The sequence below is a fragment of the Lolium perenne genome, chromosome 2 (assembly GCF_019359855.2).
Source record: "Lolium perenne isolate Kyuss_39 chromosome 2, Kyuss_2.0, whole genome shotgun sequence".
Lineage (NCBI taxonomy): Eukaryota > Viridiplantae > Streptophyta > Magnoliopsida > Poales > Poaceae > Lolium > Lolium perenne.
The window spans coordinates 75,996,778-76,019,268 of NC_067245.2; the positions used below are offsets into that span (position 1 = coordinate 75,996,778).

The window sequence follows — 22,491 nt, forward strand, 5'->3', positions numbered from 1 at the left end:
GGGGGCTTTTCCTGCGGCTATCTGTTTCTTGATTCTGTCGATGCTAGCGTTTTCTTTCTGGGCTTCCTTGATTTGGCTAACCAAGGTGGGTTGAAGCTCTATGCTAGCTAGGAATCCTTCACTAACAAGTTCAAGTCGAAACTGTTCAAACTCTTGATACAGGCTGGGCTGCTCGATTGCGATCATGGAGTTCAACTGACATGGCAGTCTACTCAAAGCATCCGCTACCACATTGGCCTTGCCGGGGTGGTAGTGAATCTCCATGTCGTAATCCTTGTTCAATTCTATCCATCGGCGTTGTCTCATGTTCAGCTCCTTCTGGGTAAAGATATATTTCAGGCTCTTGTGGTCGGAGTAGATCTCGCATCGATTACCCATGAGGTAATGACGCCAAACTTTCAAGGCTAGGACAACGGCTGCAAGCTCTAGGTCGTGGGTTGGATAGTTCTGCTCATGTTGCTTCAGCTGTCTTGAAAGGTAAGATATAACTTTTCCTTCTTGCATAAGCACACATCCAAGACCAATCTTGGAGGCATCACAATATACGTCAAAGGGCTTGGTGATGTCTGGCATGATCAGGATTGGGGCTGAGGTCAGTCTACTCTTGAGTTGTTGGAAACTCTCTTCACATTTGTCAGTCCATTCTTCAACAATTGGGTCATTGGTCATTGGTCGAGCGATGCTCGGAAATCCTTCTACAAATCTGCGGTAATATCCGGCTAATCCAAGAAAAGCGCGGATCTTGGTTTGGGTGGTTGGGGCTTGCCATTCCATAACAGTTTTGATCTTGGCGGGATCTACGACAATTCCTCCTGCAGACAAGATATGTCCCAGGAATCCTACTTCTTCGAACCAAAACTCACACTTGCTGAACTTGGCATACAACTGATGGTGCCTAAGGGTTTCTAGGACAGTCTCCAAATGTTGTTCATGTTCCTCCTCGGACTTGGAGTAGATAAGAATGTCGTCAATGAAGACAACGACAAACTTGTCCAAAAAGTTCATGAAGATCTTATTCATGAGGTTCATGAAATAAGCAGGGGCATTGGTTAATCCAAACGACATGACGTTGTACTCATACAACCCATATCTAGTGGTAATGGCAGTCTTTGAAATATCGGTGGCGCGGATCTTCAGCTGATGATAACCAGTACTAAGATCTATCTTAGAGAAAATTTTGGCTCCGGTCAACTGATCAAACAGGTCTTCTATCTTGGGTAGGGGGTACTTGTTCTTGACAGTGACATCGTTAAGCTTACGGTAGTCCGTACATAAACGAGTGGCACCATCCTTCTTGTCCACAAACAAAACAGGTGATCTCCAGGGGGATGCGCTAGGTCGAATCAAACCTTTGGCTAACATATCGTCGATCTGCTTCTTCAGCTCCACAAGCTCTGTTGAGTTCATACTATAGGCTCTCTGCGCTATAGGTCCAGTTCCGGGGATTAACTCGATGATGAACTCAATATCCCGATCTGGGGGCATACCGGGTAGATCATCCGGAAACACATCAGGGTATCGACAAACGACCCTGATTTGATCCAGAGTTGGCTTGGGTACACTTTGGTTGCAGGTGAATTTTCTGGGTAGTCTTTCAGAGACATGTTCTACTGGATACCGGTGCTGCTAGTCATGGTGATGGCTTTCTTTGCACAGTCAATCAATCCGTGGTGTTTTGATATCCAGTCCATTCCTAGTACGACTTACAAACCTTTGGTTCCCAGAATTATCAGATTGGCATAGAAATCTACATCATGGATTTTGATGGGTACATTTATGCAAAATTTTCTGTCTTTGGTGGTTGATCCGGGAATTTGAACTATCATGACATGTTTCAAACTGATAGGTTGAATTTTACTTGTGGATGCAAAGTCTTCGGTGACAAAAGAATGAGATGCTCCGGAATCAAACAATACTCTGGCAGGGATGTGGTTGACAGAGAACATACCCAATACAACATCTGGTGCTTCCTGGGCTTCCTCGGCATTCATGTGGAAGAGGCAGCTGTTGCGGTTGTTGGGGTTGTTGGGGACGAACTTCTTGCCGGTGGAGACACGGCGTTGTTGCTGAGCAGGTGCAGCGGTGTTGCCTGCGAGCTTGGCGAGCCTCTTGGGACACTCATTGGAGTAGTGCCCCACTACACGACACTCATAACAAGTGATGGTGGCCTTGTCCTTGGTCGCAACGGGGATGGCGTTGCTTCCAGTTCTGGGGGAGGTGTTGGTGTTGGTGTTGTTGTTGTTGAAGTTGTTGTTGTTGTTGTTGTTGTTGTTGCTGTTGTTGTTGTTGTGGCCTCTTGGCCTGGAGTTTCCTCCACTCCGGTTCTGATAACCGGGGCGCGAGTTCTGCATCTGGGACTTGTTGTTGTTTCTCGGAGTGAAACCTCCGCTTGAGCTGGGGCGATACTTCGGGGCGTTGCTAGGCCCACTCTGGTGCATCATGCGGCGCTTGCGGTTCTCATTGGCTTGGTTCAAGTTGCCTTCCATCTGGATGGCGGAGTCAACAAGGGCTTCAAGGTCGGCGAAGGGGATGTCGACGAGGACAGTGTGCATCTCGTCATGCAGTCCATTCAGGAATCTCTCCTGCCTCTTCTCGGTGGTGTCGGTCTCGTCGGGGGCGTACCTTGACAGTGTCAGGAATCTGTCGCGGTATTCTACCACCGTCATGCGACCCTGCTTGAGTTCATGGAACTCATCCCTCATCTTCTTGATAACACCCGGGGGCACATGGTAGTTGTTGAACTTGAGCTTGAAATCTGCCCAAGTCATGAATTGGTCTCCGTTCATGGCACGGGTGCTTGTCCACCATGCTCGGGCTGGTCCGGCGAGATAGTGGGTTGCAAACAAGACCATCTCGTTGGCTTCCACTCCAGCTACTTCCAAGTTGTTCTCCATAGTCTGGAGCCAGTCGTCGGCGTCGAGTGGTTCTTCAGTCTTGCTAAACACCGGAGGGTTGGTGTTCTGGAAGTTCTTGAGCTTGGATCCGGGGTGATCATGATTTCCATGGCCTTGGTTGGCAAGGTTCTGCAGTGCTGCGAGGTTGGCTTGGCGTTCAGCTCTTTCTGCCTCCCTGTCTGCCATCAGGGTTTGCAGCATTTGCATCATGGCATCGTTGTTGCGATTGGGAGGGGCCATCTGAACATAGAGAAGATCATGAGATAAGAGGGAAATTTCTATGGTTTATTTTGAGTAAGTTCATAAAATTTTAAAACTTGAAGTCTTTTCATGACAAACACAACATTCATTCATTCAACACACATTACAAACCAAAACTTAACACCTCCAATGGGTTTAAGACCCATTCTCTCATGCTACGATACAACGGGCGGGGATACAACTCACACCTACATAAGTGATCAGGTGCAACTACTCCTCATCCTTGACATCGATCGGGGCGAAGTCGTCAGGTCCTGCCTCCAGGAACTCGTAGTCCTCCTCCTCGGTGAACTTGTCCTCCTCAAAGTCGTCGTCGTCGCTCAGGAAGGCTCCTCCCCCCTGAAGGTCGATACCTCCGTCGTCCTCCTCCATCTCTCTCAGCTGATCCTCCTGGGCCTTGACAGTGGCCTCAAGAGATGCTATCTTGGCGCGAAGGCGCACAATAGTAGCGTCCTTCTTGGCACGCTGCTGGCGAAGGGCCTTGCGGTCGTTGTTGAGGAGCTTGATCGCCTCACCCTGCTCGATGATGTGAGCATGGGTCTGGTTCGCGTAAGCGCGAGTGGCGTCGAGGTCCTTCTGAGTCTGATAGAGCATGAAGTCGAGGTGCTCAGCATGGTGCCTCAACTGCGGGTGCGGCTGCAGCTCCATGGGCACTCCCATGGCATCACGCCTCACGAGATGCGCGAAGCGAGAAGTGAGGAGGCACACCACGTTCTGTCCACAGAGGCGCGCAAGTGCCTCCTGAAGGCCACGTGCGAGTCCATCGAGCCAGTTGCTCTCGCGGAAGGAGAAGAGGATCCTCTCTGAGGTGGGAGGCTCCATCTTGCCCCTCAAGTCGGCAGTGATGATCCACTGCAACTCTCCTCCAGGCGTCTCATCCACCTGAATTCCATGGAACTCAGGGTGTGGGCGCTCAAGGAAGTCCGAGACGGCGTTGAGGTCGTGCTCGAAGATCAAGCTTCCCCCATTTCCAAGCTGGTAGAACTTGGTGTTGATGGGTTCATTCGGCTCCATCTGAAAGTGAAATGGATGAGTAAGTTAGAGAGTGAACAAGTGTGACAAAATTTTAAGTAGATTCAAATAAGATAGAACATGATTCATCAAATTTTGAAAAAGTCTCAAAGACAAGAGTGTAAGTAAATTTTCACAAATATTCTCTTCATTTGATTTCAAAGTTAAGTTTTTTCTGAACGTCCATTCTAACTAGGGTCTTCTAAGGTCAAACAATGGCTCTGATACCAACTTGTCAACACCCAGATTTTTAAGTCCGGATGCCTATTATGTCATACATCGCAATCTCAGGAATATTGTTGTTGCGACGCATAATAGTTAAGTATCATAGTCATCATTCATTACAACCCATATTGTCTTACAATTGGAATCACATGATCCATATTACACGAATAGATGATCTAATGATCATCGAACAAACACAAGTTCATAGCGGAAGCGTAAATATAAATGGACTCTCTAGTCCACAGGCCAACGCTTGACGTTGGAAGACTCCTAGTTGTCGTAGGCGTCCTGCTGGCCATCTCCTTGTTCATCTTCATACTCTAGCCATTTGAATAGCCAGGGACAAAGCCGTGAGTACGTTGAGTACTCGCAAACCAATACTAATGTAAGTGCTAACATTTCTAGTAAGGGGTGCTAAGCTCTAGTTTATTTGCATAAAGCCAATTTTAGTTCACAAGTATTTGAGAAAAGACTTATTCATGTGCTAACTAACTCAAGTGGGAACATTAGTGTCATTCCCACCATTCAAGTGGTGATTTCAATTCAATTCACCACTTCAACATTCCTTTCACCATCATTTTCAAGAATTTGACATCGGAAACTGTATGGCCTTTCCAACCATCCGTAACCGTGGACGCGGCTATTCGAATAGATTTACACTCTACAGAGGTTGCACACTTGTGCCACAACATTTGATTTCATCCGTCGGGATTACCCCGAATCATCGTAACACAGTACACGGATCATCAACCATAACCTTTCACTTACAAACCCTAGTATGAGCACCTCTCCCCATGAGCTTGGCCTCCCAGTGAAGACCAACTGTCAACCTGGGAACTGCACAGGGCTTGGGCGTACAATTCACCTCAATTCACATCATTTCTCAACAACGGAGGCAGCCTCAAGCATAACCCCTATGATGTGTGTTCAGAGGGAACCCATACTAAGATGCATAAACTTCCAGTTAAGCCCTACCCATAATCAGGTATTGTGGGGGTACTCAATATTGGAAAGGTATCGCATTCAAACCAATATCAGTTTTATCAAAAATCACCATCTTCTCTTGGTCATATTCACCATCAAAATTCATTCAATGGAATGCTTCATCATTCCAAGGTTTCAAATTCAGTTCAAATCACATGTTCCCATCTAGAGTAGTCAAGTTTTAGTATTAGCACTAGCACTAATCATGAGGGGTGCTAATCTTGCTTGGCTAGCTTGAGACTAACTTTGCTACCCTAGTAACCTTCTTTCACTTTGACCAAAGTTAACTATAAAAGTAACTCTTTGAATAAAACAAGTAAAAACTTGTAATGTAGAAACTTGGGATAGGCTTATGGTAAGAAAGGTAAGACAAATGGTGCCTTGCCCCAAAGGGGTTTGCACTTTTGCAAGAATATTAGCTTGCAAAAATAGAACTTGCAATGGTGTTAGCTTGCCTTGGTAGTTCTCAAGGTGCTCCTCTCTCTCCTCTTGGTAGAATCCTTCCTCTTCCGGGTATTCTCCGGTGCTAGCGTCTAAATACGAATACGAGGTATAATCACTCAACAAGGTTCAATAGCTATACTAAGCATGTCATCACTTCACACAAACTATTCTAAGCACGCACTTAATACAATTAGGTGCATTGGTTTTCTTTATTAAGGAAAAATAATTTCCTCTCATTACATATGTAAATGATAGTTTCCATATGGTTCTTGAGAAATAATTTCCTCTCATTGAATCTTCTTAAGATTTAATTTCTCAACAATCATACATGAATTTATGTTGACCTAAGTCAACCATTCATCATCATCATTTGAGAAAATGATTCAAATGAGGTACACCACCTCATACTATTTAATAATGCCTAATATGATTTAATATCTCCAAGCATTTCATGTGAGGTTATTTGACCAGGGGTCCAACTTCATATGAATGCATTTGGGACAAGATTTAAATGAAGTATAACACTTCATATAATTTGCATAATAGTTTTGGACAATATCACTTAAGAAAACTATCCATATTGTCCATTATTTAAACTAGGGCATGATCATACAAAGTGACCACACCATTTTATTGCAGAAACAATTAGTGTAAGTTAAATGTGAGCTATTGGAGTTGGAATTAACTAAATCTCACTTTTGGTTGATTTTGAATATTTAATTGAAGGTGAAAAAGTCCCTGCCTTCATCTTTTTATCACTTTATTTCTGCAACAGATCTCAAGGTGAGACCAGTGGCAAAGTGTAGAACTTTTCCTTAGCTTTCCAACAATATAAAATTTGTTAAATTTGTCCAAGCGAAACAGATTCTATTAATTTTCAAAGTTGGAGCCAGTATTGATTTGATTTGAAATTATTTAAACTAGTTTGAATTAAAAGGGCCGGCGGGAAACTAGTTTGGGCCGAATCAGTTTGAAATACAGCAAATCGGCCCAGTAACGCATCCAGTGCGCATGGGCTTGCTGACAGGGTGGGTCCCGCATGTCAGCGGCTGTTTAAACCCGAATCGGTACGAGCGACGTGGCGCGTTGGATTAGAAGGAGATCCAACGGCGCACGGTCGTCGTCTTCTCCGACGAGAGCCCGACGCTCTGGCGGCGAGCCTAGGGGTCGGAGGGCTAACCGTGGGTCCAGCGAGCAGCGGCGGTGTTCAGGTCGAGGTTGTCGATGAAGAGGAAGAAGCCTGTAGTAGTGGCGGAGCTCGAGGAGGCCTGGATCAATGGCGATTTCACCAGGGCTTCCGCGGCTCCGATCGTCCGATTGGGCTTGCTCCGGCGTCAATTGAGTGAGTGGAGTGGTGGTGGAGAAGCAAGGATGGGAGGAGAGGATGGTGCGGTGCTTGGATTGCTCCGGGGAGCTCGCTATTTATAGAGAAGCTCGGGTGATGCGGGGCAGGGTTGAGGTCAACCATGGCACGGCGCTTCCGGCGAGCTATGGAGCTAGGCGAGGGCGCAGGATCGTTCTGCGTATCCAGGCGAAGCTAATGGCGGCGACAGCACGGTCGGGCGGCGTTGGATGGCGACGCATTGTTTCCATGTCTGCCGCGGCGGTTACGGGATTTCCTCTTCGTCTCCGGCGGCGGCGGTCCAGGGTCGCTGTTCTGCGCGTGTCTGGCGGAGTCGTGGTGGCGCGGCGAGGTGAGCGGTGAAGGAAAGGGGGCCAGAGAGGGAGGGATGCAGCGAGGCAGCGCGTGTCCGTGGCGCGCGCGTCGGCCGACAAGCACGGCATGGCCATGCCGCTCCTATCGCACGTGGGCATCGCGGGCGCGTTCTGGCCATGGCGTTGTGGTCCACCTCTCGACAAACGGTGACTACAGGCGTGCTCAGGGGACCAAGGGGAGCAGGTTTGGCAAGGTGGTCGAGGCTACGGTGGAGAGAAGAGAGGAGAGGGAGATGCTCATGGCCATGGCCGGCATGGTTGTGGCTTGGCATGCATGGCTCTCCTCTAGGCTTGCTATTTGGTGTGATAGAGGTAGAAGGTATTAGGGAACAAGGTGGAGTAGTTTGGGGCAGTAGGGTTGGGCCAAAACTATTCACAATAGTGTTTTTGGTTTGCTCCATATTTGTAATTTGCAAAATTTGCCCAAATTCAAATGAGTTCAAAAGGTTGCAAGATTTCAAAATGGTGTATTTGGTTGAGTTGTAATTTACCAGAGAGAAACATGGGTGGTGGTGGAATTTAGAAAATTAAAGAATTGCAAAATTTGCAAAGTTGGAGATTGTTCCACATATTAAAAAGTCCCAACTTTGCATGAGCATAGCATTTGATCTAAAATGAATTTGGCATGGTGGTCTTTATCAAAGTTGTTCACCTTGATGTTCTCTTTGATGAGGTGCAAAGAATTGGAAAAGTTTAGTTTGAAAAATTTGAATTGCAAGGGCTCAAAGTAGGGATCAGACTAAAAATGGCAGATTTGACCATTATCATATGTGATTCCATTTGGAGTTTGAATTTCATTTGATTTGTGTTTCTTTGATTCCAAAAGTTGTAATAAGTGTTTAGTAACATTATTCAACTAATGGTGAAGACCAAAATGGCCTAGGGTAAAAATTTATAAAAATGGCATCAACCATATGTGAGGGTTTTAGGGTTTTTCTCTTATTTGATTTCTTTCTCTTTTTGATTTATTTGGTTTGTGATCTTGACTTGATCACATTAGGGTTTTAGGGTTTAGTACATAAACATAATAACAATCATCATGGCATATCACTCAAATGCACAAGTCCTATGTAGGGTACTATATGTAAATAAAAGTTTTTGTTGGCTCTGAATTTTGAATTCTGGAATTCTTCTAACTTTCTTTTTATTGAAATTTGGGATGTTACATTCTACCCCTCAACCGCTGAGAAGATTGGGAATCGGATGGATCTAATGCATGGATTCCATCTGGGTAAGCATCGTCTGCCTATGTGAATTAACAGTAGGAAGTTGTTGAGCGCGAATCGTTGTTGCTCAACTAACTGCGATGCTTTTCGAATAGGATTGATCCAGCGCTGGCTTTTCGGCGGGTGGCTAGGCTGGATACTAGCTTTTTGCGTGGTTCTGTACGCAATATGAGCAGATTTTACATCCCATCGGTGGTTGCAACCACCATCTCGTTCAAGAATTTGAAAGAAAACATCTGCGCTATGTACAAAATCTGGGGCCCTCGCGATTCAGTTGATTTCGAATATTTCGACAACACGGAGGGGAGAAATGTTCCACTAACTTCCGACGAGGATCTGGGAATTCTTTTTTTTTTGCTTTGAATGCTTCTTGCCGTGTTGGTAAAATTTGTATCCATGTGGACAGAGTCCAGGCATCATCTGGTGTTGGGGCATCATCAGATTGTCAAGCATCATGTCTTTCTACTGTTGCTCCCTCTACTAATAGTGTGCACCGCCGTGCTCCTTGTAGGTCCACAGCAGCACCATCTGTCCCCAATGCTAGTGGTAGCCAGATCGTTCCTGCGGTCGATGTTGAGGACGATGCATATATTGAGGATCAGTCTCCTCAAGATGATGAGGATGAGTTGATGTTTCCTGAATTGGTAGATCGATGCAGTAAGCAGGCAATGGAGGATCAATACATGGAAGATATTGCACAAGGTGCCAGATTTGATGACACTGATGATGAAGAGAAGGCTGAGAACAATGACAGCTGTAACATCCCTGTTTTGCTAAACCCTAATTGGGTTTGTTTGTGCATCATGAGCATCATCTAATATGCATTAGGAAAAATTTGCATTTTAAAAGTGAAGTGGAAACCCTAAACTCCAAAGTTCTACCTCTATTTGAAATGTGTAGTATATCTAGCTAGTTCAGTTCACACATAAGCTAGCAAGATCTAAATATCTAGCAACGTATGAAGCTTATTTACTAGCTACAGACCCCATCTAAAATATCCTGGGACAGAACCGCTTTTGACCTGTTGAGACGTGATCAATTAGTACTACTACTCCCCCATCGTAGCATACAAAAACTCCAGACCTTATCCATCGAGTCTTGCCGTCCCTGAAGAGCTAAGCACCTGCGCCATTGCTGTGACCTAGAGTTAGAGAGGAATTAGGTGAGAGACCTGAGAAGTTGGCGGAGGAAGAGGATCCAGGGAGGAGAAGGCTGGTTAATTGCTGGGGCAATCGCCGGAGCAGTTGTCCGAGTCAGCGACCGACCGTCGGAATTGATAGACGAGCGCGCAAGAAGAATTTAGGAGGCCGAGTCATCCATAACCTGAGCTAGCCAACCACGTGTTCAGGTAAAGTGCTGATGCCACAAATGGCTCCTCTTTTGTCCCAGACATTTATTTCTTATCTGGTGATGTCTCAGTTCAGTTCAGAAACCAGTTGGTCTATTTTCTTGTTCATGTATGAACCTGACGCTTCCTGAGAAAAGAAGAGAAGCTTAGTGAGAGGAATAGCAAGTTACAGTTTTCAGTCTTGAGTTGGCTTGTTTATTTAAGCCTAGAATCGTACACAACCTTCAGTTTGTAACTCCAGTTTGTAGTTTTGGTCAGAGGTAGAAATAGGTTCAGTTTTACATGATCTTTTCTTGCAAAGACATATCAGGTTCAGGTTTTGCCATGACAGCTAGTACACGTTCTGTAGAAACTAAAGTTTAGCTACACCCTTTTCCATATGAGCATTCATCTATGTCAGGTACTACCTGCTAGTACTATATATTTGAGTGAGGTTTAAATAATTTGGATCTGAATACCGATCTCTAAAATGCAGTAATACATGCTCTGTTTCTAGAACTGCTGTAACATGTTCTGTATATGGTCATCTTGGTGAGTGTAGTTTTAGTCACACATCCTGTAGATGTCTAGTATCACTAATTTCACTATGCTTGATCAGGTATATTCTAGCCCAGGCTAAACCATATCACTTACACGAATCTGAGCTGACAAGAATACCTAGTTGTTGTTCCTCTTTATAAATCGTTTCCAATGTTTCCAGAAATTTCAGGAGATGTGCAACCTTATAAAATTCATAACTCATTCATACTTTATCTGAAAAATACAAATCAGGTATCAAAATATTCAGAAAAACAAGATCTATATATTTATATCATTTTCATGCATGCTTAAGAAACTTGAACACTGTCTTTAGTAGGAGAACAAAAGAACCATTTTCTTTATTTATGTGGTTTATGGAAATGCTAACCCTAGGGCATTCCAAACCCATTTAAATTGCCTTTCATATTTAGGGATGATCTCAATACCTTTAAACATGTCATGTCATCATTATTGTATGCGCATTGCATCGATGCCATGTGTTGATTGTTGTTTTACTTTTCCGGTGTTTGCTTCTTCGCGATCAATAGAGCACGAGTCCGAGACGATGAAGATCGACATCATCGAAGGTCAATAGTTGTCCACCGACAAACAAGTCAAGTACAAGATTATCGAAGATCCACTTTGGTTTGTCAGGGACAAAGGCAAGCCCTAGCCTGGTTCATATAAGTTTTACAAATGCTTTCCTTCTGGTTACTTCATATTGCAGGCGATTCAACTGTCTTTTCTCGATATGTAGAGTTATCCTATATATTGCATGTTCCACCCTTGTAGCCTCAAATACCTGATCCACTGCTCCTAGCATAACTAGGTTTGGCATGTGTGCATCGCTAGAGCCTTTATATCTTTATGCTTAGCCATGCTTAGTTTGTTACGCAGCAACTCCGGTCTTCGGACTGGAGCCTTACAATGAATTGAATCTAGCATGACAGGTTGATGTGGTAAGTGTAGAGATGTTGATAAACATGATTAAAGGCTCAGACGAGAGGCCACATTGGGATGTGGTGGGTTGTTTCGTTTTTGCCGACCCTAGGAACCGAGTTCTCGCCTCTTGAACTAAGACTGAGCGTACAACCACGCGAGGCCCTATTATGGTACCCTCTCGACTCACTAACTTGCCTAGTAGATTCCATGAGTCACATAGTTTGCGCGTTATTTGGACATATGCATCAAAAATGTTTGCTAAAAGGTGCATAGCATACAGGTAGGTAAGCGTGGCCGTGGTGGCTGGGGTTAGAGTCCCTGGGGAAACCCACCTCGCCTCACATCGTTAAGGACCGACTTCGGGACTTGACCCGTTACGGCGGAACAATCCTTAGCGCGTGACTCATGGTCTCGGCGACAACAAGGTAAAGGTCGTGGTCGACCACCCTCTGCCAGCTTTCCAAGGAAGAGAGCTAATAGCTTGGCATTAAGAGTCGGTTGGCACGTGTGGGTAAAGTTGTGCACCCCTGCAGGGTTAAATCTTTTCAAAAAGCCGTGTCCACGGTTACGGACGACTTGGGAAAGGACATGGAGATCATAGAGAACTTTAACCTGATCGTAAAACTTGGCAACCAATGTGTGTTTACGGACACCTTCTCCGGGTGTTGAGGGGGTGATCCGAGGATAGTGGTTCGAAATGATGAAGATTGGTGGATACAATATGATGATCAATAGAGATAGAGATGTCGCTCTCTTATCCCCTTTCAAAGGTTCTGAGTAGTCGAGTTTCTTCTCTCTCTTGTCTTACAAAGGAAAACTGGCTTTACGCAAAAGAAGCTCCACAGAAAGCCCGTATACCCGCTTTGCTAAAAGGTTGTACTAAGTCTTGCTGAGTCCCTGTACTCAGCTTTGCATGCTTTTGTTTCAGAAGAAGTCGCTCCAACAGATGGTGGTTTCTAGTCGACATCGACGAATAGCTTGGGGTTCCAAGGTGGCAGCCTGGAATCTATGGGCTGGGACGTCGCCGTTATGCTCATGGCCTCTTAGGCCTTTTGCTATCTTGCTATGTCTAATAGCATAACTTCGCTTCCGTTGATTTTGATGTATGCCAGGTCAGTGACCTCTGCTTGTAATACTTTGGTTCTTCGCTCAGTTATGAGCTTGTATTACTTTTTGAGTCGTAGTCACTGTTGTGTTACCGATTCTCTCACTGTAGTCTCTCGAGCTCTAGGTTAGACTTATGTCAGACGAAGATCTGGTATTTGTCTAACCCTGATCCCGGGGGTGCCACAGATTTTGGTATCAGAGCAGGACTGCCTGTAGGAAACCCTTTCTACTGGTCGATGTTGAGTCTAGTGTTTGTGAAAACTATTTGAAAGCTAAAAGTATTTGTGAAATTCTGATTAGGCTTCTTTTTACTCCTTATCTGGTATCGCTCTAATTCAAAGGTGCCTTACCTTGTGTTGATTTGAAAGTTCTTCTATCTCTTCTGGTCTTTCAAAACTTAGGTGCCTCAAGGGTATGACGTTTCTGAACCAGTTGAACTAGTGCAGAGTTCTTTAGAGTCGTGTGTGTTCTGTGCATCCTCATTGTTTTGTTTTAATAGAGAGATCTCCTTCCATCATGATCTTTCTAGTTTGTGGTTCCACAAAATTCTGTTCTGGGCTTCGAGGTTTCCTTTCGCCTTGTATGCCTCCTTTTTATTTTTTTTGGGTACTTCGGAAGCTATGCATTGCTTCTAGAAGCTACACTGTGATTACTACATCGTAGTGTCCTCTGTGCCACTCATCTAGTAATTACTCCTTTCCGGTTTTTAACCCTCGGACTTGAACCGAAGGTCCCCGATTGTGCTGGATTCTAATGAATCTTGGTATATGAAGCTGGCCTTTAACCCAAGATCCATGCCATTGAACACTAGTGTTAATGTTCATACATTACACCGGGATGGCTAAATTCAAATCAAGCTAGCCTTCAAGCTTGTGGTTATTGTCGTGTTGAATTGCGACAACTAAAGATCTTTCCCTTCGACTAGCTATCGTAGAGGTTCTCTCATGGATCCAAATGGATCACGACAAGAGTGTTCTTTGTGAGTCTCGCATCTATGTCCATGACTCTGCCACACCTCCCTTTTCAGCATGGGTTTTCCAAGAGTGTTAACTTGTGCATCTACCTCTCAGGAATTCTGATCCTGATTGTGTTCTTACTCTTTAGTTGCTTTCCGATATTTGTCTGCTAGTTAGCAGTCAAGTTGTAAATGTGCATTGTTGTTTTCCAATGCATATTACTCTTGTGGTTCGTCAAGACATCGCACTTCAGTATGTTAGGAGAAACAAACTCCAATACCTCGTCCGTTTCTAAGGCTTGGTCAAAGTGTTGTAATCCGCAGCTTAAGAAGTCTCGTTAGCTTCCGTTCTGTTCTACCTTAGAATATCATCCTCTTCTATGTCATGAGGTCGTGTTGTGTATCATGGCCTTATTGATGAAGTGATGCTCTTACATATCTTTACTCGCCCTTCCTCCGAGCTATCCGTGCTTGGGAATGTTGGGGTGTACCTATTGATGTGGCTATCTAAGATTCTTAGCAATTCTCATTGCTTCAAAATTCAAGGACATTTGTGTCATTCTTAGCATGGTTGGTTCACAAACTATTAAGCGAAGTTTGATTGTGCTGCCAAGTCCATTTGTTCAGGTGCACCATTTTGGTCAAACAGTTAGGTTAAGCTCTCAAGACCACATCGGTTGCTTTGTAAAGCAAGATCCCCTCTTAAATTCAGTGATATATCGGTGGCTCGTGATATTCTGGATGTCTTTCCAGAAGTATCGCCATACTGACACATGACTGTGCTATCGAGTTCATGAGTAAGTTAGTTCCATGAACTACTCCTTTCTCCAAGAAACCGTGCTGGATATCCAGGATTAGTTGGTTGAGCCTATACAATAACTTGGAGAGTTGAAAGACAAAAGCTCTATCCAACTTTGTTCCTTCATAAAGGGATGTCTAGTGATGTTTGTGTTGAAGTCAGAAAGTATCTCCTTTGTGGAGATGCTATCTTCCCCATATTTGATTTGAACTTGGGCTATCGTCAAATCAAACTCAGTTCCAAGGAATACCTTGATGTATATACTCATGGTGTCTCGTCTAAGTATACCTTCATGTCCTTGGTCTGACCAATATTTCTGCCTTGTTCATGCAACATATGAGCCCTCCTCTTGGAGTATCTTAATAAGTTTGTTATTGAGCTCATCAATGACATTCTTATTTCCTCCAAGTTTAAACAGATTCATATTGAACAATTGGCACTAATGTTGGTAACTTCTAAGAACCATCTTTGTATTATCATGAAGTATGTGTTCTGGATGTTGGAAGTGACCTTCTCTGGTTCACGTGCATTTGCTGAAAGATTTCGCCGTGGATCTGAGTCGAGTTCCCTTTGTTTTCATCGGGAAGCATCGCAAGTCGGTCAGGCATGTGCGAAGTATTCTTGAGATGGAAGGTTGTTACCTCCAATCCTTGAAACATTCTTCTATGCACACTAAACCACTGACTGGATTGTTCAAGAAATAGAAGAAGCTTAAGAACTTCAAAATCTTCTTTGGTGTCCCCATAAGGACTCACTTGTGACATTGCAAGTTCATATGCGCGCAATTGCCTTTGGCAGTCGCAACCATATGGATTACGCAATCTGGTTCAATCTTTTGGAGCTTGACATTATAGTCTATATCTTGAGAATCTAGCAACTTTACCTTGGTGGTAGTTGTTGCAATTTCTATTCGTACATTCTGAGTCTGAAATATCTTTACACCTAACCTAAGTTGAATCTCAAGCGGCAATGATGGTTAGTGTTTCTCAAGGATTTTTGACATAGGTCTCTTTGTAAATCCGACAAGATTGATGTCGTGGTTAACACAATTAGTCGGAAGGCCTAATGCCATAATCTCTTGAATAATCAGGAATAACCACTCTCCATAAGGATCTTGTGCGACTTATTCTAGGAGTTGCCCTTATGATGTCTTTTCAATTCCGAAGTATGACCTACACTTGATGACCTATTGAGGGCTGGTCAATAGCCTAATAATGGTGTCTAGAACATCAAGGAGAAAATTATAAGCATAGTTGCTAAATGTCTCTCGGTCAATCACTCGAACCTATTTCTTCCGTGACAACAACTTCGTTCGGAGAAATTTCACTCTCTGTTGATACTTGGCACTTCCCTAGTCAGTACCCTTTCCTTTCGGTTGGTTAGTACCTGAAGTTCTAATCAATTCACATGTTGTGTGAATTCGTCAGTCATCTAGTCCCCAGCCTTTTGAGTAGGCAACAATCGTTTCATGTACCCTTACCAAAAGAGTGACCATGATTCTTAAATTCAAAGTAGCTCTGGTTGGTAATCTTCTATGCTTCTACGAGTCACCCTCTCTAAAAAGTGCCTCGGTCATGGTATGAAAGGCAGTTTATCTCCTCGCTACCTTATCCCTCTGTAATCTTGTCAAGCGTGTAGCAATTGCCTACCAAAATTTGAAACTTATTCCGTCTCCTCCGTTACCTTGACGTGTTTCATGTTTGTTAGCTCAAGAGTTGTTTTTCAACACTCCTTCCATGAGTTGACCATGAGATACTCGATCTTATAGAGATCCTTGGTTCTAGAGTTATTCCCTCTTTCCTTTAGGTGCAGTTGAGCAACAACCTCAAGGGAAGAAAATTGAAGCGCTTCATTCATGGTGTTGTGGGCGAATTTCTTCATGGTGTCGTGGATGAACTTCCTCAACAAAGAAGATCGATGTGGTATCAACAAACTCGTTGAAGATCGTCGTAGTCCTTGTTACCTTCTCTTTTCCTACCTTAGGAATCTCGGGGACGAGATTCTTGTAAGGGGGATAGAGTTGTAACATCCCTGTTTTGCTAAACCCTAATTAGGTTTGTTTGTGCATCATGAGCATCATCTAATATGCATTAGGAAAAATTTGCATTTTAAAAGTGAAGTGGAAACCCTAAACTCCAAAGTTCTACCTCCATTTGAAATGTGTAGTATATCTAGCTAGTTCAGTTCACACATAAGCTAGCAAGTTCTAAATATCTAGCAACGTATGAAGCTTATTTACTAGCTACAGACCCCATCTAAAATATCCTGGGACAGAACCGCTTTTGACCTGTTGAGACGTGATCAATTAGTACTACTACTCCCCCATCGTAGCATACAAAAACTCCAGACCTTATCCATCGAGTCTTGCCGTCCCTGAAGAGCTAAGCACCTGCGCCATTGCTGTGACCTAGAGTTAGAGAGGAATTAGGTGAGAGACCTGAGAAGTTGGCGGAGGAAGAGGATCCAGGGAGGAGAAGGCTGGTTAATTGCTGGGGCAATCGCCGGAGCAGTTGTCCGAGTCAGCGACCGACCGTCGGAATTGATAGACGAGCGCGCAAGAAGAATTTAGGAGGCCGAGTCATCCATAACCTGAGCTAGCCAACCACGTGTTCAGGTAAAGTGCTGATGCCACAAATGGCTCCTCTTTTGTCCCAGACATTTATTTCTTATCTGGTGATGTCTCAGTTCAGTTCAGAAACCAGTTGGTCTATTTTCTTGTTCATGTATGAACCTGACGCTTCCTGAGAAAAGAAGAGAAGCTTAGTGAGAGGAATAGCAAGTTACAGTTTTCAGTCTTGAGTTGGCTTGTTTATTTAAGCCTAGAATCGTACACAACCTTCAGTTTGTAACTCCAGTTTGTAGTTTTGGTCAGAGGTAGAAATAGGTTCAGTTTTACATGATCTTTTCTTGCAAAGACATATCAGGTTCAGGTTTTGCCATGACAGCTAGTACACGTTCTGTAGAAACTAAAGTTTAGCTACACCCTTTTCCATATGAGCATTCATCTATGTCAGGTACTACCTGCTAGTACTATATATTTGAGTGAGGTTTAAATAATTTGGATCTGAATACCGATCTCTAAAATGCAGTAATACATGCTCTGTTTCTAGAACTGCTGTAACATGTTCTGTATATGGTCATCTTGGTGAGTGTAGTTTTAGTCACACATCCTGTAGATGTCTAGTATCACTAATTTCACTATGCTTGATCAGGTATATTCTAGCCCAGGCTAAACCATATCACTTACACGAATCTGAGCTGACAAGAATACCTAGTTGTTGTTCCTCTTTATAAATCGTTTCCAATGTTTCCAGAAATTTCAGGAGATGTGCAACCTTATAAAATTCATAACTCATTCATACTTTATCTGAAAAATACAAATCAGGTATCAAAATATTCAGAAAAACAAGATCTATATATTTATATCATTTTCATGCATGCTTAAGAAACTTGAACACTGTCTTTAGTAGGAGAACAAAAGAACCATTTTCTTTATTTATGTGGTTTATGGAAATGCTAACCCTAGGGCATTCCAAACCCATTTAAATTGCCTTTCATATTTAGGGATGATCTCAATACCTTTAAACATGTCATGTCATCATTATTGTATGCGCATTGCATCGATGCCATGTGTTGATTGTTGTTTTACTTTTCCGGTGTTTGCTTCTTCGCGATGGATAGAGCACGAGTCCGAGACGATGAAGATCGACATCATCGAAGGTCAATAGTTGTCCACCGACAAACAAGTCAAGTACAAGATTATCGAAGATCCACTTTGGTTTGTCAGGGACAAAGGCAAGCCCTAGCCTGGTTCATATAAGTTTTACAAATGCTTTCCTTCTGGTTACTTCATATTGCAGGCGATTCAACTGTCTTTTCTCGATATGTAGAGTTATCCTATATATTGCATGTTCCACCCTTGTAGCCTCAAATACCTGATCCACTTCTCCTAGCATAACTAGGTTTGGCATGTGTGCATTGCTAGAGCCTTTATATCTTTATGCTTAGCCATGCTTAGTTTGTTACGCTGCAACTCCGGTCTTCGGACTGGAGCCTTACAATGAATTGAATCTAGCATGACAGGTTGACGTGGTAAGTGTAGAGATGTTGATAAACATGATTAAAGGCTCAGACGAGAGGCCACATTGAGATGTGGTGGGTTGTTTCGTTTCTGCCGACCCTAGGAACCGAGTTCTCGCCTCTTGAACCAAGACTGAGCGTACAACCACGCGAGGCCCTATTATGGTACCCTCTCGACTCACTAACTTGCCTAGTAGATTCCATGAGTCACATAGTTTGCGCGTTATTTGGACATATGCATCGAAAATATTTGCGAAAAGGTGCATAGCATACAGGTAGGTAAGCGTGGCCGTGGTGGCTGGGGTTAGAGTCCCTGGGGAAACCCACCTCGCCTCACATCGTTAAGGACCGACTTCGGGACTTGACCCGTTACGGCGGAACAATCCTTAGCGCGTGACTCATGGTCTCGGCGACAGCAAGGTAAAGGTCGTGGTCGACCACCCTCTGCCAGCTTTCCAAGGAAGAGAGCTAATAGCTTGGCATTAAGAGTCGGTTGGCACGTGTGGGTAAAGTTGTGCACCCCTGCAGGGTTAAATCTTTTCAAAAAGCCGTGTCCACGGTTACGAACGACTTGGGAAAGGACGTGGAGATCATAGAGAACTTTAACCTGATCGTAAAACTTGGCAACCAATGTGTGTTTACGGACACCTTCTCCAGGTGTTGAGGGGGTGATCCGAGGATAGTGGTTCGAAATGATGAAGATTGGTGGATACAATATGATGATCAATAGAGATAGAGATGTCGCTCTCTTATCCCCTTTCAAAGGTTCTGAGTAGTCGAGTTTCTTCTCTCTCTTGTCTTACAAAGGAAAACTGGCTTTACGCAAAAGAAGCTCCACAGAAAGCCCGTATACCCGCTTTGCTAAAAGGTTGTACTAAGTCTTGCTGAGTCCCTGTACTCAGCTTTGCATGCTTTTGTTTCAGAAGAAGTCGCTCCAACAGATGGTGGTTTCTAGTCGACATCGACGAATAGCTTGGGGTTCCCAGGTGGCAGCCTGGAATCTATGGGCTGGGACGTCGACGTTATGCTCATGGCCTCTTAGGCCTTTTGCTATCTTGCTATGTCTAATAGCATAACTTCGCTTCCGTTGATTGATGTATGCCAGGTCAGTGACCTCTGCTTGTAATACTTTGGTTCTTCGCTCAGTTATGAGCTTGTATTACTTTTTGAGTCGTAGAGTCACTGTTGTGTTACCGATTCTCTCACTGTAGTCTCTCGAGCTCTAGGTTAGACTTATGTCAGACGAAGATCTGGTATTTGTCTAACCCTGATCCCGGGGGTGCCACAACAGCCTATTTTTAGCCGATTACGAAGGTGATGACTTGCCAACAATTGAGTGGAACAGGGCGGATCCTCAGCTTGCAGAAGGCACCATATTTCAAACAATGATGGACTGCCGTAATGCAATTACTACATATTGCCTTCTCTCCAAAAATGATTATGAGGTTATTAAAAGTGAGCCAGGTAGGTTCACAGTTAAATGCCCATAAATGAGGTGTAGGTGGAGGCTTCATGCATCCACAATGCTCAGAAGCACCCTGGTTCAGGTACTACGCTAACCAGTTGTGTATTTTAGATCACGGTGTAAAATTTGTTAACTGTTACTGACATCCCTTATCATTATGTTTCAGATAAAGAATAACTCGATCGGCCATACTTGTCCACCTCGATGGGGAGCAAACAAAGCTAGCGAAGACTAGGTGGTTGGCAGATGCAATTATAGATTGGCTGAGAGAAACTCCTTCACTTGGTCCAACATCGCTCCAAAAAAATATGAATGAGAAGTATGATATACATATACCTTACATGAGGATATTTTATGCAAAGGAAATGGCTCTTGACAGGATCAATGGTCAATGGAATGAAAGCTTTTTCAGTTGCTTTACACTTTCAAAGCTGAAGTGGAGATGGCTAGTCTGGGCAGTGTTGTAGCGATAGACAAGCATACAGTTCCCTACAAATTGAAAAGCGGGAGGATAATGCATAAGGAATGTTTTAGAAGGGCTTTTATTTGTTTGAAAGCTTGTTGGAAAGGCTTTCTGGACGGTTGCATGCCTTATTTGGCCGTGGATGCAACAACTCTTCATGCCAGGTTTAAAGGACAGCTAGTTGCAGCTACTGCAGTTGCTGGACACCATTGGATGTTCCCTGTTGCTTATGGAGTTTTGGAGGTTGAGTCAGAGGAAAGTTGGACTTGGTTTCTGCAGAATTTGCGCGACCTTATAGGTCAACCACCAGAACTTGTTATCCACACAGACACTTGCAAAGGTTTGGAGAGTGTAGTAGAAGCTGTATTCCCTGGAGTGGAGCATAGGGAATGTATGCGACACTTGGTACAAAATTTTACAGAGAAATTCAAGGGTAAAGTTTTTACTGACAACCTATGGCCAGCTTCATACACATGCAGTAGTAGGAAGTATCTGTTTCATTTGGATGTGTTGTATAAACAAAAACCTGGGGTGAAGGGGTACTTGGATGAACATCATGGTAGGATGTGGTCAAGAAGCCAATTCAATGAAATTTGCAAGGTAGACTATGTAACAAGTAACCTTGCGGAGAGTTTCAATGGAAAGGTCAAGTAATTGAAAGGGCTTATGTTGTGGCAAATATTTGATAAGATTAGGCAGATGATCATGATAAAGATCGATTTGCGTCAAAGAATTGCAGCCAACAAATATCAAGGCCATCTCATGCCCCCATCTTTGATTAAGTCTTTGCATGCCAGGGAAAAACAATTGAAGATGAAATGCATCATAAAAAGGAATGGAGGCTGAGGTAACCTACACTGACAGTAAAAATAGGCAGTGGATGTATCCAGTGAGTTTGGTTGATAGGACATGCCAATGTAGGCGATGGCAGATCCGTGGGATACCCTGCATACACGCATTGTTTTTCATGAGTGTTATAGGGGGTGAAGAAGGTGAAGTTGATCAGTATGTGTCAGAGTATTTCTCTGTTGCCAAATTTATGGCTGCATATGCTATGAATGTTCCTACCTTGTTGGGAAAAGACCAATGGATGAAAGTCGATCCAGGCTTCAAACTGTACTGTCCAGTTTGACTAGACCGGCAGGTAGGCCGAGGAAGAATAGGATCAGAGCTAGTGCAGAGGGTGGTGCACCGATTCGAAAACGTAAGTGCAAACGTTGTGGAATCCCGGGACACATTGCTAGGCTTTTTAAAAATCAAGTTGACCCAGCTTTTGGAATGGAAGATCGGGCGGGAGCGAGCAAATGCAGAGGAGAATGAAGCAGCAATTCAACATGAGGAGATTGAAGAAGCAATTTAACATGAGGAGATTGAAGCAGCAATTCAACATGAGGAGATTGATCGAGAGCTGTTTGAACCGATGGATCGAGAGCAGAGGGAACAGATGGATCGAGAGGCTACTTGAACCGATAGATCGAGAGCAGAGGGAACAGATGGAACGAGAGGCCGGTGAAGAGCTAGTGCGCCAGATGAGAGAACAGTTGGAATAGCAGATTGTACAAGCAAGGGAAGAAAATGCATTAGAAGAAAGAGCACAAGCTTCGTATGATATGGCTGTCTTCGCACAACCCGAAGAGAAGAAGAAGAACAAGAAAGAGGGCAAAAGGAAGGTAGACACCGGTAATATCCCTGGTAGGGTTACCCAGAGTAAGGTGTTGGCCACAGCGAGTCACACCAGGAGCAAGAGAAAGATTTGAACAATTAATTAGAATTTGTATAAAAAATTAATTTGAATTTGTATGAACAATTTGTATTGGGGATCCCTATGTATTGGGATCCCTTTGTATTAGGGATCCCTTTGTATTGGGGATCCCTTTGTATGAACAATTTGTATTGGGGATCCCTTTGTATGTTGAATAATCACAATAATGTATGTGTTATTGCAAGTTTTCTATGGTCATGCACCTCGAATAAGTTCGTCGCTTAAGCCGCATTTATCATTTTCTAAGTGACTAAACTCAAAAATATAGTTTTGGGTTTAGTTTAATTCAA

At 43.7% G+C, this 22,491-nt stretch overlaps 1 long non-coding RNA gene across 1 annotated transcript; it reads left to right on the forward strand.

The window, feature by feature from the left end:
• Positions 1-16,605: 16,605 nt before the first annotated feature.
• Positions 16,606-22,251, forward strand: LOC127332995 (uncharacterized). Its single transcript, XR_007870851.2, has 3 exons — positions 16,606-17,045; positions 18,113-20,058; positions 20,143-22,251. It is a non-coding gene; the product is annotated as an uncharacterized lncRNA (long non-coding RNA).
• Positions 22,252-22,491: the final 240 nt, after the last annotated feature.